Below are 12832 nucleotides of genomic sequence, written 5' to 3' on the forward strand. Positions count from 1 at the left end.
GTGGTAGGCTCAGACCAACTGCTGATCTATAGAAACATAATCTTCCTTAACAATTCCAATTTTATGCTTCCACTTGAAATGAAGTAAATTAAAATAATACTTCAGGGAGCAAAAACTAACAGAATCACAAAATTTGGAAATGCCTTCTAAATCACCTACCTTTAGAAATAGGGATAACGGTTCAATATCAGACAATGGCATGATGAGAAAGAATTAAGTTCCTTTCTTCTGGTCATGAAGCTGATGGTCTTACTCTCCTTTGTGTTTCATAATTATAATATCATTGCTAAATATCATTTCATGAGAACATTCACTGTTTTCTTCAATACAACCTATGCTACCCATGAGGTGGGAGGTTGGGAATTTATGACAAAACAGGAAACCCTAAACACATCTATGATATACATTTGTCTTGTGATAACAAATTTCATTTTTAAAGAGGCCAAAGTTATTCACAACAAAGTCTTATGAGTTCGATAAGTTATATAGCTGATAAATCTTTCTCTGACTGACTGTGAATTAATGAATTCTGTTTTCTGTTATGCCTGATAACCCATACAAAAGGTGTTTGACAAGAGGAGGCCCAGATATAAACTTAATAATGTAGGATTCAAGGAAATATTCATATTTGATTGATGTGTTTTACCATGTGCTTTGATAAAAGAGCCATATTCAAAGTCCACTAATGATTTTAAAATGTCACCTCCTATGAAATATAATAGAAAAGCTGTTTTTAAAAACACATCATAACTAAGTGTTGTCACCAGAGAATTGTACATAATGATACACTGGATATAGAATAGGAAAATTGGTGTTCAGAGCTGACCTATGGTTTATATGATATATTTACTTAAGTTTATTGATCCTCCATTTTTTCTGTAAATGACAACAACTAAATTTCAATTATTATTTTTATAAGCAAAAGGGAATAAGTTTATTGGAGCCTATATGGGAAACCCAAGAGGGGCCCAGCATACTCTACTGTGTAGGCATGCCCAGGCAAGGGGTCATACCACTCACTGTACCTCCATGTCCAAGAGGGACTCCCCTTGAGCCGAGTCCCAAAGCCCCAGGACTGGCTGGGGGTGGGGACTAAATTTCAATGTTATAGTGTCATTTTGAACACTAAATGGAATTTAAAATTTTCACATAGGTTTAAATACAATTAGCCTTTTTTGTTGTTGTTTGTTTTGGTTGGTTTTTTTAACTGTTAATTTTACTCAACAGAACAAGACACCCATATTAAAGATTGGGTATATTGTATGTGTATTAAGAGAGTATTAGCAAGTGTTTACTTTCTAAACTATTTTCCTCATTGTCTAGAAGGACATGTGAGTTTCTGAGTGCCAATCGATTGTATATGCATGTTTATTGTGCGATTCTGCAAATGCTGTTGTTGTTAGGTGCCAAGTCCAGTCCTACTCACAGGGACCCTGTACACAAGAGAATGAAATACTGCCCAGGCCTGGGAAGAGAATTTTGGAATTTTCTGCAAAACAAGAAATTCTGATCTAAATGCTGCTTTTCATTCTCACTTTATTTTCTCTTTCTAATGAAGTTTATTGGAATATAATTTCATACAATAACATGGACCATTTTTTCTTCATTTAAATCATTGTAATGGGTGCTCTTAGAGATATTATAACAATCCATAAATCAATTATATCAAGCAAACTTGTGCATATGTTGCCATCACCATTTGTACTTTGAAATATTTGAAATGGGGTGTGATTTGAAATGACAACAATGAAGATCCAAATAGCTCTGCTTTTCACCTTGGGATGGTAACTAAATATTTCCTCATATTCAAATAAAAATAATTGTTAGGGCAGTTCTGTAGGAGTCAGAGGAGGTATGTGGGGAAAGTGTATATATAATAGAAATGTAAAAATTATTATCCAAATAAGATCTTTGTATTGGATCATATATTATTAGAAATTATGTTCCTATTCAATAACATTCTGATGGCACTTTTTATTTCTGCATTCCTTACTGTGTAGATAATGGGATTTAACATGGGAGTGACAAGTGTATAGAATACAGTGATGGCTTTATCCATGGAGTAGGTGGCTACTGGTCGCAGGTACATAAAAGTACAGGGCACAAAGAATAAGACAAACAGTGATGTGGGAGGCACAGGTAGAGAGGGCGTTTTTCCTCCGTGAAGAGCTGTGAGTCCTCAAGGCATAGAGAATAACAACATAGGATATTAACAACATTGAGAAGGTGATCACAGGAAGTACCCCGCCATTGGCAGCAACCAACAGACCAACAAAGAAAGTGTCCGTGCAGGCAAGTTGTATCAGAGGGAAGATGTCACACATGAAGTGATCCATGATATTGGCCACAGAATGGGAGCCCCAAAGTGACAAGAATCTGTCCAATAGAGTGGAGAAAACCCGCTGTCCAAGACACAGCCACCAAGAGGCGGCATTTACCGTGGTTCATGATAGTCACGTAGTGCAGAGGTCTACAGATGGCGACATAGCGATCATAAGCCATGACCACCAGAAGAACGATCTCTGAAGCCCCTAGGAAATGTTCAGTAAAGATCTGTGTGAGGCAGCCATTGAAAGAGATCGTTTTAGACTCAGATAGCAAGTTAGCTAGCGTTTTAGGGATTATTGAAGAGAAGTAGCATATCTATCAATGATAAGAAAGCAAGGAAGAAATACATTGGGGAGTCCAAAGTCTGGCTACAGATTATAGTGAGCACAAGGAGAAGGTTGCCTGTGACAGTAACTATGTAGGTAATGAGCAACACCAACGCTAGAATTCTCTGCGTCTGAGGATTCTGGGTAAGTCCCATTAGAATGAACTCTGTCACATTCATCTTGTTTTCTTTCATTTCCGTTCTGATGATGAACTCTGTGGTTGAGGATTAACCTGAAAATACAACATTCTTAATAGCAGAGCGATGAGCATTTTATATTTTGGTTTTCAGATAAGCCCAAAGCACTTTAATAATATAAGCTATATTTTAAAAGGGAAAAGAGTGTTACACTTTCTGACTTACAATATATCAAAATGAATCATTGAGGCTGTCTTCTCCTATTGGTACTGGAATTGCATCTATAACATCTTCTGATCAAGAATTGCAGAGTCTTTGTTAGTGGACATCCAGACACGGGAATACACCACAGAATAAGCCTGATTACCTCTCGGTCAGTAAGACATTTAGAAAAGTCATACACGAGTGCGCATGTGTGTACACATCTGTATGGGTACACATATAAATAAGAAATTTGGTTGCACAATGGTTAAGCACTTGAGGGTTAATAAAATATCGGTGCTTCAAACTTTTCAGATACACAATCAAAGAAAAGACTTGGTAGTCAGATCCTGTACAGATGTCAGCCCAAGAGACCCCGTAGGACAGTTCTACTCTGTCATGTGGAGCCACCAAGGGTTAGAATCAATTCTATAGCAAACAATGCACACACACACAACTTGGACTCTGGTTTAACCCATTGTTGATATAAAGCCCAAGCCACCATTTAGAAGTCCTTTAAATAAGCCACAGAGAGGCAGAGCTACATCTGCTGTCTTCACTTCTTTATCCCCTTATCTTCCTTAATGCATAAGCCGGAGTGGTGGTCAATAAATACTGATTAAGTGAAAAGAATTAAATTGGAAGACACTTTACTTATTTCTCCTGTTCTCTTCTTTTGAAATAGGCGTGGTCACCGTCTTTCTTAGAAAAAGAACTGAATAAACTCTTAGAAAGTATACGAGACACACTCTTCTCGCTCTGTTCAAATCTATTCCCACTCTCCCTTCCCATGGGATGCTCCCATGGTGCTATTCAACCAGGCTTCCGTACTCTGCGCAACAGAAATTACTAGGTGATTATTAGACGACAGGCTGGGAAAAAATAATATTAGGGAAATATGTATCCTCTGAAGTCTATCCCATCATTTATCAATAACTGTATGCCGTTAACTGAGGTCACAGCTCCCATTTTATGGGTGTCTCCAATTGATCTATTTCTCTCACAATCATTCATTCCTTGGGCAAAATCTTTTAACACCCTTATTTTTTCACTTCAAATGAATTCAAAACCACTTACAATGATGTATAAAACCCTTTTAACACCTGTCATTTACCAATTTACCATTTATTGGTAAATTACCATTTACCAATACTTTGATAAGTGAAAGACTTTGGAGCACTAAAAGTTTGCCAGATATATTCAATAAAATTATCTGATGCCTACAGCGCTCGTTGGTGTATATGATTCTATGTTTACACCTTCCCATATTATGACAATTCTTTAAACTATAGAAAACTGTTACAAAACCTGGATGTGTAAATAATTCTTGTCCAAGATGAAAGTGGTGTCTGAGGAAGTCCAATTAACTGTCCGTAATAGTTGTAGGTAAAGTCCGTTTTCCAAATATTTGTGTAAATGGAGTGCACATCCCTGGTTGAAAAACTATGGCACTGTAATCTCCTATAAATGGGTTTTAACATTTTCTGGTTCCTAGTTTAATTATGAGTTAAATAAAAGCTTTGGATTTTATATCTTTTATTTAGCTCATTAATTAATTGCATAATTGGTTTGTTCATTCTATATTTGTATGAGAATGATGATTCTGCCATTTTTGGAAAGTCATTTGTCTTTTTATTAATGTTAATTGATGAGAAAGCTGCAAAGGGTGAAAATCCAGATTCTCTTTCACTGTGTGTTATTTCATGATGGATTTGTCTGTTTTATCTTATTGGGAGGTTTAGTTTTGTGCATTTGTAAATATATACTTTAGAGACTTTAAAATCATACAAACAAGATAGGATATTAAAGAGCATTTTTATTAGCCCCTCTGAACTTCACTCTGACAAAAAATTACTGAAATTAAATATCCTTATAAATCAAAATAAAAATTATAAGGTGATTCACTGAATCTCTCAGTGTCAAACCCATCTTTAGTCTATCTTATTACTCAACATTCCCCACCTTGAAAAATAATATCTACTGTACATTGGTCTCCATCTCTTCCTCATAATTCTATTTTTCCCCTAGAACTATCTTTTAACTTAGACTGGAATATACCATAAATATAGTGAATATTTCTCTCCATTGAGTCCTAAAATATGTTACTTCAGTCCTTCTGAAAAACCAAAAAAGACTGATGCAAATAATCTGAGAGCCTCTAACAGAGGCAAAGCTGCCAAGAGAACCAGAAAATGTAAGAAACCTTACCTATGCCCATCAATGAGGCTTGTAAAAGTAAGGAAACCAGGATGATTATACTGATGACTCTTACTAGACTGTCAGCCTCCAAGCAGAAAAGTGAAAGTATATCAACAAACTGTATCCACATGGGTGAAATAGGCAAGTAAGGGGTGCAATCCAGAAAAAGATCAAATAAAAGCAAAATAGCTTTCTCATTTTCAAACATAATTACATTGGTCTCTTACTTGCCCTTGCAATAATATCATCCAAATTTTCAGGAGAATTATACAGAAACTATCAAAGAAGTTACAATTATAGCCCTACCATAACCAGATAAAACCCATCTTTTACTTTTATAGAAGTTACTTCCTATTGCCCAGAACTCATTAGTCAATTTCATCCATCTATCTCTCCATTCATCCATTGATTCATTTCCACATCTATTCCAACCTTCATGATTCACATGCTTACTCAACCACTATTTATAGAATCTCTAATTCATATAAGTTGCTAGAATGGGTAGGACTAGGTGGGATACAGAAATATGGGTCTACTCTCAAAAATTCCTATTCTAGGATGTGTACAGCTATCATTCTTATGTGAGACAGAAACATGTAAAAGTGTCAAAGAAATGTGTACAGGTATGTAGAGAAAATATACAACCAAATGCAGAATCTCCCAGCTGATGTACTACTGGCAGACTGAGTTAAACATTTTTATATTATACAGTGAAGATAGAGTAAATATTTCAAGCAGGGACTCATATTCTAAGTACTTCATCTTCAAAAGATGATTTGAGTTTCCCATGAGTTCAAGAAACCAAGAATGTCTACTTCTTTTGTACAGCTTAAGAATTCAAAAGAGTCGGGGTTGTAATTTTCTCCTATATTTTATCAAGTTAGACCTTGTCAACCCAGAGAAATCTTTGGCCTTGACTGTTTTTAAATATGATATAGAAGCCACCTGATCTACCAAAACCCATTTCTTTTTCACTAACTTTTCTCATGCAATGGTGTTATGAAACAATCAGGAGCACACTCCTAGAACAAACAAAATTCGAAAAGAAATACAAACTACAAATGAAATCAAGAAGAAATGTTCATCCAATTAGTAGTAGATTTAAATGAAGTATTCCTTGTTGCCTTCAGGAATTCAATAACATTCATCGAAATATTTGTTTGGTATACATATACATATTTTTAATATTGCTCAATATTGAACTTTTTTTAAATGACATGAAAAACTGTGGAAACATGCATAGAAGATAAATCAAATATAGCCAAATATTATTTTTTCCTTATTGATTTGTTGTAGAACTGAAATTAACAGGCATTTTCCTTTTGTCTTCATATATCTATATTTTCCTTTTGCCTGTAATGAGTATACCATAGTGTTCTCATTTGTTAAAAGATATTATTTATTTTGGGAAGGATTTTCTAGTTCTCTTTTGAACTTCTCAATAGCTCTCTTATCTCTGCTTCCATTTTTGTGGTCTCAGAAATAGTAAAGGATCCAAAAAGCTTAAGAACTGAAGAAATTAAGCACACATCCACATAAGATACATGAAAATATTTCATAAGTTATAAATCTCCATTAAAAGTTACTATTATTATCACATGCAATGAACAAAAATCAATATTATTTGAGTGTTCCCTATAAGCACTTTGCACTATGCAAAGCTCTTCAGATAAATTATCTTGTTTAATTTTTACAAGAGCTTTGTAGTAGGAAGGTTATTCCTTCTATTTTACAAATAAAGACATTGAGACGAAGCAAGCAAACCTTTTACCACAGGGCAGATAATTAAAGAAGAGCAGACCTGAAAATCTAATGCAAGTCTCTCCAGTCTCAAGTCTTGCTCTGGACCATGGCCCCATATTATCTTCAACATAAGAACATACCTAGGTAGTTAGCACGATCCTCTTTAATATTAATTTTTCAACAAAGGTTTTTAAGAAGACTCATCCAAACTCACAAAGCCAAAATTTTCATTCATATAGCACAGGGACTTGAACAATGAATCTCCCTTTTCCCCCTGAGAATTTCACATGTCCCCTCCCAGGAGAACTACCATATATACTCACGTATAAGCCAAGTTTTTAGCACATTTTTAATGCAGGTTTGGTGGTAAAATTAGGTGCCTTGGCTGATATTTGGGTCGGCTTATACACGAGTATATATGGCACTTATAAACATATTTGTTTCTTTTTAAATCAGTTAAAAATACAATGCTACTGTGCAGATCCAAACAGCATTTGTAACCCTCCCTAACATATGCTGTTAAAGGAAATTGGTCCCTGGGTGGCACAAACAATTTTTGTTTGACTGCTGGCCTAAAGGTTGGTGGTTTGAACCCACCCAGCAGCTCCATAAAAGAAAGATCTAGCGTTCACTTTGTGTGTGTAAAGATTACCACCAGGACAACCCTGTGCAGGCAGTTCTACACTGCAACAGATGGTCACTACCTGTGGGAATCATCTCAATGCAAGACACTTTGTTTGGTTTTTCAAACTGTAAAGTGAACACTTTGGATTTGTAAGCCACTTTCACATATAAATCATTTAAATCAGACTTGGTGGCTATGCTGGTGGATGAGCAGTTCCAATCCCTCACTTGCTCCAAAAGAGAAAGGTGAGGCTTTCTCCTCCAGTAAACAGTTACAGTCTCAGAAACCCACAGCGAGCAGTTCTGCCCTGTTCTATCGGTTCACTGTGTATCAGAATCAACTCAACGGCAATGAATTCACATAGAAACTCAAATAATCCATAGGGATCATCTCAATGGCTGTGAGTTGCGTTACTGGGTTGTATGTGTATTCTTAATTCACAGATAGAAAAACTGAGGTTCAGAATAGTTTATTTCACTTGCCCAGTATAGTAGTACTGGGCAGTAGAACTGAGAATCCAATTTATTCTTTCTGTTCTATTGTGTTCTCACCAAATTTAAGGGTTATCCAAAATCAGGAGTCTCTGTAATGAGAAGAACGATGCTTCCTCTTGAAAAGAATAATGACTGATTCATGTTATCTAACCCTGAGAGTTTTAGCACCTGGAGGATAGAATGTGTTCTAATCTATAAATAAACAAGTGGTTTGGGAGATAAATTGATAGTGGTATAATAAAACAAAACACGGCCACAAAATCAATCCCTGCTCATATATCCCCTATTAGAAGTTGTCAATCTTCATGTGAGCAGACAGAGCAGCTGGTCAGTCTGAACCCCCAATTTTGTGGTTTGCAGCCCAATGTGTAACCCATGGCACCACCAAAGCACCTTAGAAAATGAAAAATAAATATATTCTATTTATTTTGAATAGACACAGAGAGGGCACCAGACATTCATGAAATTGCACATTTGGGTGGTGTCAGATTCAGGATAAGAACTCATACCTGCAGAATTTGCTACAGTCTAATTCAAACAAAAGATATTGTTAGGTTTGCCTAATTGATCTGCATAACTGCTTCAATTATGTGCATTGTTTTCCAAGGGAGATCTGCCTTTAGGGAAATTAAGTGCCTGAGAGATCATAACTAAACACAGCTATTGAATTTGTCCTATAGGGTTTTTTCATAGAAACACAAATCACTAAAGATAAAGTTTAATGATGTGGGTTTTGAAAGTTTTGCTTTTGACACATTAATTGAGAAAAAGGTTTACAGAGACAATCCATTTTCTATTCAACAATCCATACTCATTTGGGGTCATGTCATTGATTGCTGTGCCCAGAATGTAATACCACGTACCCCTCTGTCTTCCTGTGTTTCCTTTTTCTTTTTCTATTCCTTCTTCTTTCCTAACTCTTACTTTATTCTGAATTTTGTCCTTAGGCAAATGCAGCTCTTCTGAGCTCAGTTAATTATTCAAGGGAGTATTTATCTCTCTCACATTAGTGTTCCCTTTATAGACTTGTCTTAAACTGAAAATCAAAGGAGGAAGTTAGTTTCTAGAACTGAAGGATGACTAAGAGCCATAATCGTGGGGGTCTTTGTTTCACACGTTTCTCCCACTCCACCCAGCACCTTCTTGCAATCCTTTTCAGCACAGTTGGGAGTGGTAGCCACCCACCTTCCAGTTCTTCTGGTCTCAGAGTCATGGATGCCAAGGTTCATATGGTCTGTCAGCTGACTTGCTGTGGATGCTAAGATCCTGGACCCTATGTTATAACCTGATATTTTATTTCGAAATTTAATTTGGGAAAGAGTTGAAACAGAGACCTTGGGAAAGGGGGGCAATGAGTGTAATTTTTTTAGGGGGAGATGTACATTGCTGTGGCCAAAGGAAAGACCCTGGCATGTTGTAAGTGCACAACATTATAGCCTCTTATAGATGCTCTTCCAGATCATTGCCTCTGGCTCCTCAAATGATGGAGTATGTGCATTTTCTTCTTGAAAATGGAAGGAAAGGCGTGACTCTCTGGACTAATAGACAATGACAAAACTGATTCCATGTGACTTCCAGGGTGAGGTCAAGAAACATAATATAATTTTTGCCTGGATTATTTTATTGGTACACATGCCTTTTAGAAATACAGTGTACAATGTAAAATGCCACGATTCTAGAAAGACCATACTTGAGAGACTCTATGGAGAGATCGTCTAGAAATGGAGGAAGGTGGACAAACAGCACTAGGTATTCCAGCCACTCCTGTTCTAGTTCATGCACCAATTATGTGAGTAAAGAAACGTATTAGATGATTTCCTCTTCAACCACTTCTAACAGTAACCATGTGGGAAATCATGAACCAGAAGCACCCAGATTAGTTATTTATTAATTCATGATCTCGAGAAACCTTTTGAGATGATTAATACATGTTGTTCTTAACTGTCCTCAAGTCGGTTCTCAACCATAAAGACTACACTAAACTAGGTAGTCGTGGAATCCTTCCCACTTCAAAGGTCCATGATACAATCAGTGAAAGCTCTCCTGATTTTATTCTGCTGTGTAAGTCTAAGGGATTCTGGTAGTATAGCAGGTTATTTATGGGTCTGCTAACTGCACGTGGTGCAGTTTGAAACCACCAGCTGCTTGACCTTTAGGATCAAATATTTTCTGTTTCCTTAAAGAGTTACACCCTTATAAACCTAAAGGGGTAATTCTAGTCTGTCCTAATGATTAACCAAAAGGGACAATTCAACTCTATTCTTCACTACCGAAATGGAATTGACTCAAGGCTTGGGTTTGGATATGTCTACATTAATAATTAAATAACAGTTTCCAAAACCATCACTGTCCCTTTAAAAATGGTCACCAGTGGTGATATTTCATAATTATGGTAATCAAAGAATGACTAGTTTTTCATCCAAGGTAGGTGCACGTATTGATGACTTAGCCTATACTTAGCATTCACAGCACAATGATGAGTAATTTGTATTCAAGAGCAACACTGCCTGTGCTTGAATCCCACCTTTACCACTTGCCTTGTGTGACCTCAGGCAATTTAATAAATCCCCAAATGTGTGTGCTTCAATTTCATAATGTATAAATGGTGATATTACTTTTTTGCATTTTTATATATGGAGTGTCTAATATATTGCCTGGCATATGATAAAGGATTAAAAGGTATTGCTTTTATTATTCTTGAATGTTTACTGTAGAATAGAACAATAATCTTGATCATTGTCAATTTAAAATTAAGTATATTAATTAATGGATCCCTAGTGATGCAGTGGATTAAGCATTTGGTTGTTTACCACAAAGTGGAGTGTGAAGTGTACCCACCAGCTGTTTCCAGATGAGGCTGCCTGCTCTCATGAAGATGTATAGTTTTGAAAACCTTAAGGATTAGGGTCTAATCTGTCCTATTTGGTTGTTCTGAGTTGGAAGCCAACTCAATGAGCTTTTGGTTTTGTGTTATTGTAAATATTACTTATAAAAAGAATAGAACTAAAAGCAGTGATGCACATAGATATATAGACACCTATACTCATTACCACATTATTCACAACTGCAAAAAGATGCAAATAGTCTAATTAATGAATAAACAAAATGTGGTACATCCACTAGCATACTATGCAACAATAAAGAATAACGTGGAGTCAAAAAAAAGAATATTATACCCATAACTCATAAAATTCCATTTTAACACAGCATAAAACTATATTGCATGAATTATCTATCTCATCTATTTTTTGTTTATGAACAGAAGTATCTACCTGCAAGTAAAATAAAGGAAAAAAATTGTATCCATGCATGAAAGACCTAGAGAATAGAATATGAAAGAAACAAAGAAATGAGAGAACTGAGAGGTTATATTATAAAATGGATATATTCAAGTAAGAGGACTAGTAATGTGATAAACGAAGACAATATGCTTAAGAAATTATGTCCTGAAACATTCGTTGAGTGAAAGTGCTGGCAGTTCAAACTACTGAAGCTTGCTCAACTTACTCAGGAGGCTTTTGGGGGGAAAATATAACAAATAAAGAGCCCACAGTAATAAAAGAAAGAATTAAAAATCAAAGGAATGAGGGTGGAAAAAAGAGGGTGGGGAGGGAAAGGAAAGTGGGAAGAGATGAGAAGATGAAAGGGAAAGAATAAAAAGAAATTAAAAACAAACAAACAAATGAAGAATATTGATTCTTCAGTCTCTACCTCAACATGTTTAAGAAAAAAATAGCTGCACATATCCCTTAGCCATCACTCCTGGTGGCTTGGCATGGGTTTATTATGAATTATTTTTAAAATACATATTTTAGTTCTACTCTGGATCTCATTTAAATTATTATCCCAAACACAACTGATCATACTACCTCATATGTCAAATAATACAATGCACACCACTTATTTTAGTCATTGTTGCTAGGTGCCTTTAAGTTGGTGCTGACGCATAACAATGCTATATATATCAGAGCCAAGCGTGGCCAGGTCAGGTGCATCCTCACATTTGCTATGCTTGAGCTCACTGTTGCAGCCACTGTCGATTCATTTTGTTGAGAGACATCCTCCTTTTGCTGACCTTCTACTTTACCAAGCATCATGTGTCTTTCTAGGGACCAGTCTCTCCTGATAACTTGCCCAAACGACATGAGATAAAGTCCCTCCATCCTTGTTTCTCCAGAGCATTATGACTGTACTTCTTTCAAGACAGATTTGTTCTGGAAGCCCCCAGTATTTTCAATATTCTTCTCCAGAACCATAATTGAAAATGTACCAATTCTTAGGTGATCTTTCTTAATCGTTGTTCAAATTTCACACGCATACGAGGCAATTGAAAATAAAATGTTTTGTTTAGTTCGGAAAAACTTAGTAATATCTTTGTCCTTTAATATACTGAAGAGGTGTTTTGCAACAAATTTATCCAGTGCAATAATCCATTTGATTTCTTCTTTTTTTAAATCATTTTACTGAGGCTCGTATAACTCTTATCACAAGCCATCCATCCATCCATTGTCTCAAGCACAGTTGTACATTTGTTACCATCATCATTCTCAAAACGTTTGTTTTCTACTTGAACCCTTGGTATCAGCTTCTCATTGTTTTCCCTCCCTCCCAACTTCATCTCCCTCATGAACCCTTGATAATTTATAAATTATTATTTTGTCAAGTCTTACACTGTCCACTTCTCCCTTCACCACTTTTCTGTTGTCCATCCCCCAGGGATCCTTGTGATTGGTTCCCCCTTTCTACCCCACCTCCATCCGATTTCTTGACTGCTATATT

General features: G+C 36.0%; 1 pseudogene; it reads right to left on the minus strand.

Moving 5' to 3' along the window:
• Positions 1-1921: 1921 nt before the first annotated feature.
• Positions 1922-2860, minus strand: LOC101645327 (annotated as a pseudogene).
• Positions 2861-12832: the final 9972 nt, after the last annotated feature.

This window comes from Echinops telfairi, unplaced genomic scaffold (genome assembly GCF_000313985.2).
Source record: "Echinops telfairi isolate 266 unplaced genomic scaffold, ASM31398v2 ScPeMD7_60;HRSCAF=208, whole genome shotgun sequence".
NCBI lineage: Eukaryota > Metazoa > Chordata > Mammalia > Afrosoricida > Tenrecidae > Echinops > Echinops telfairi.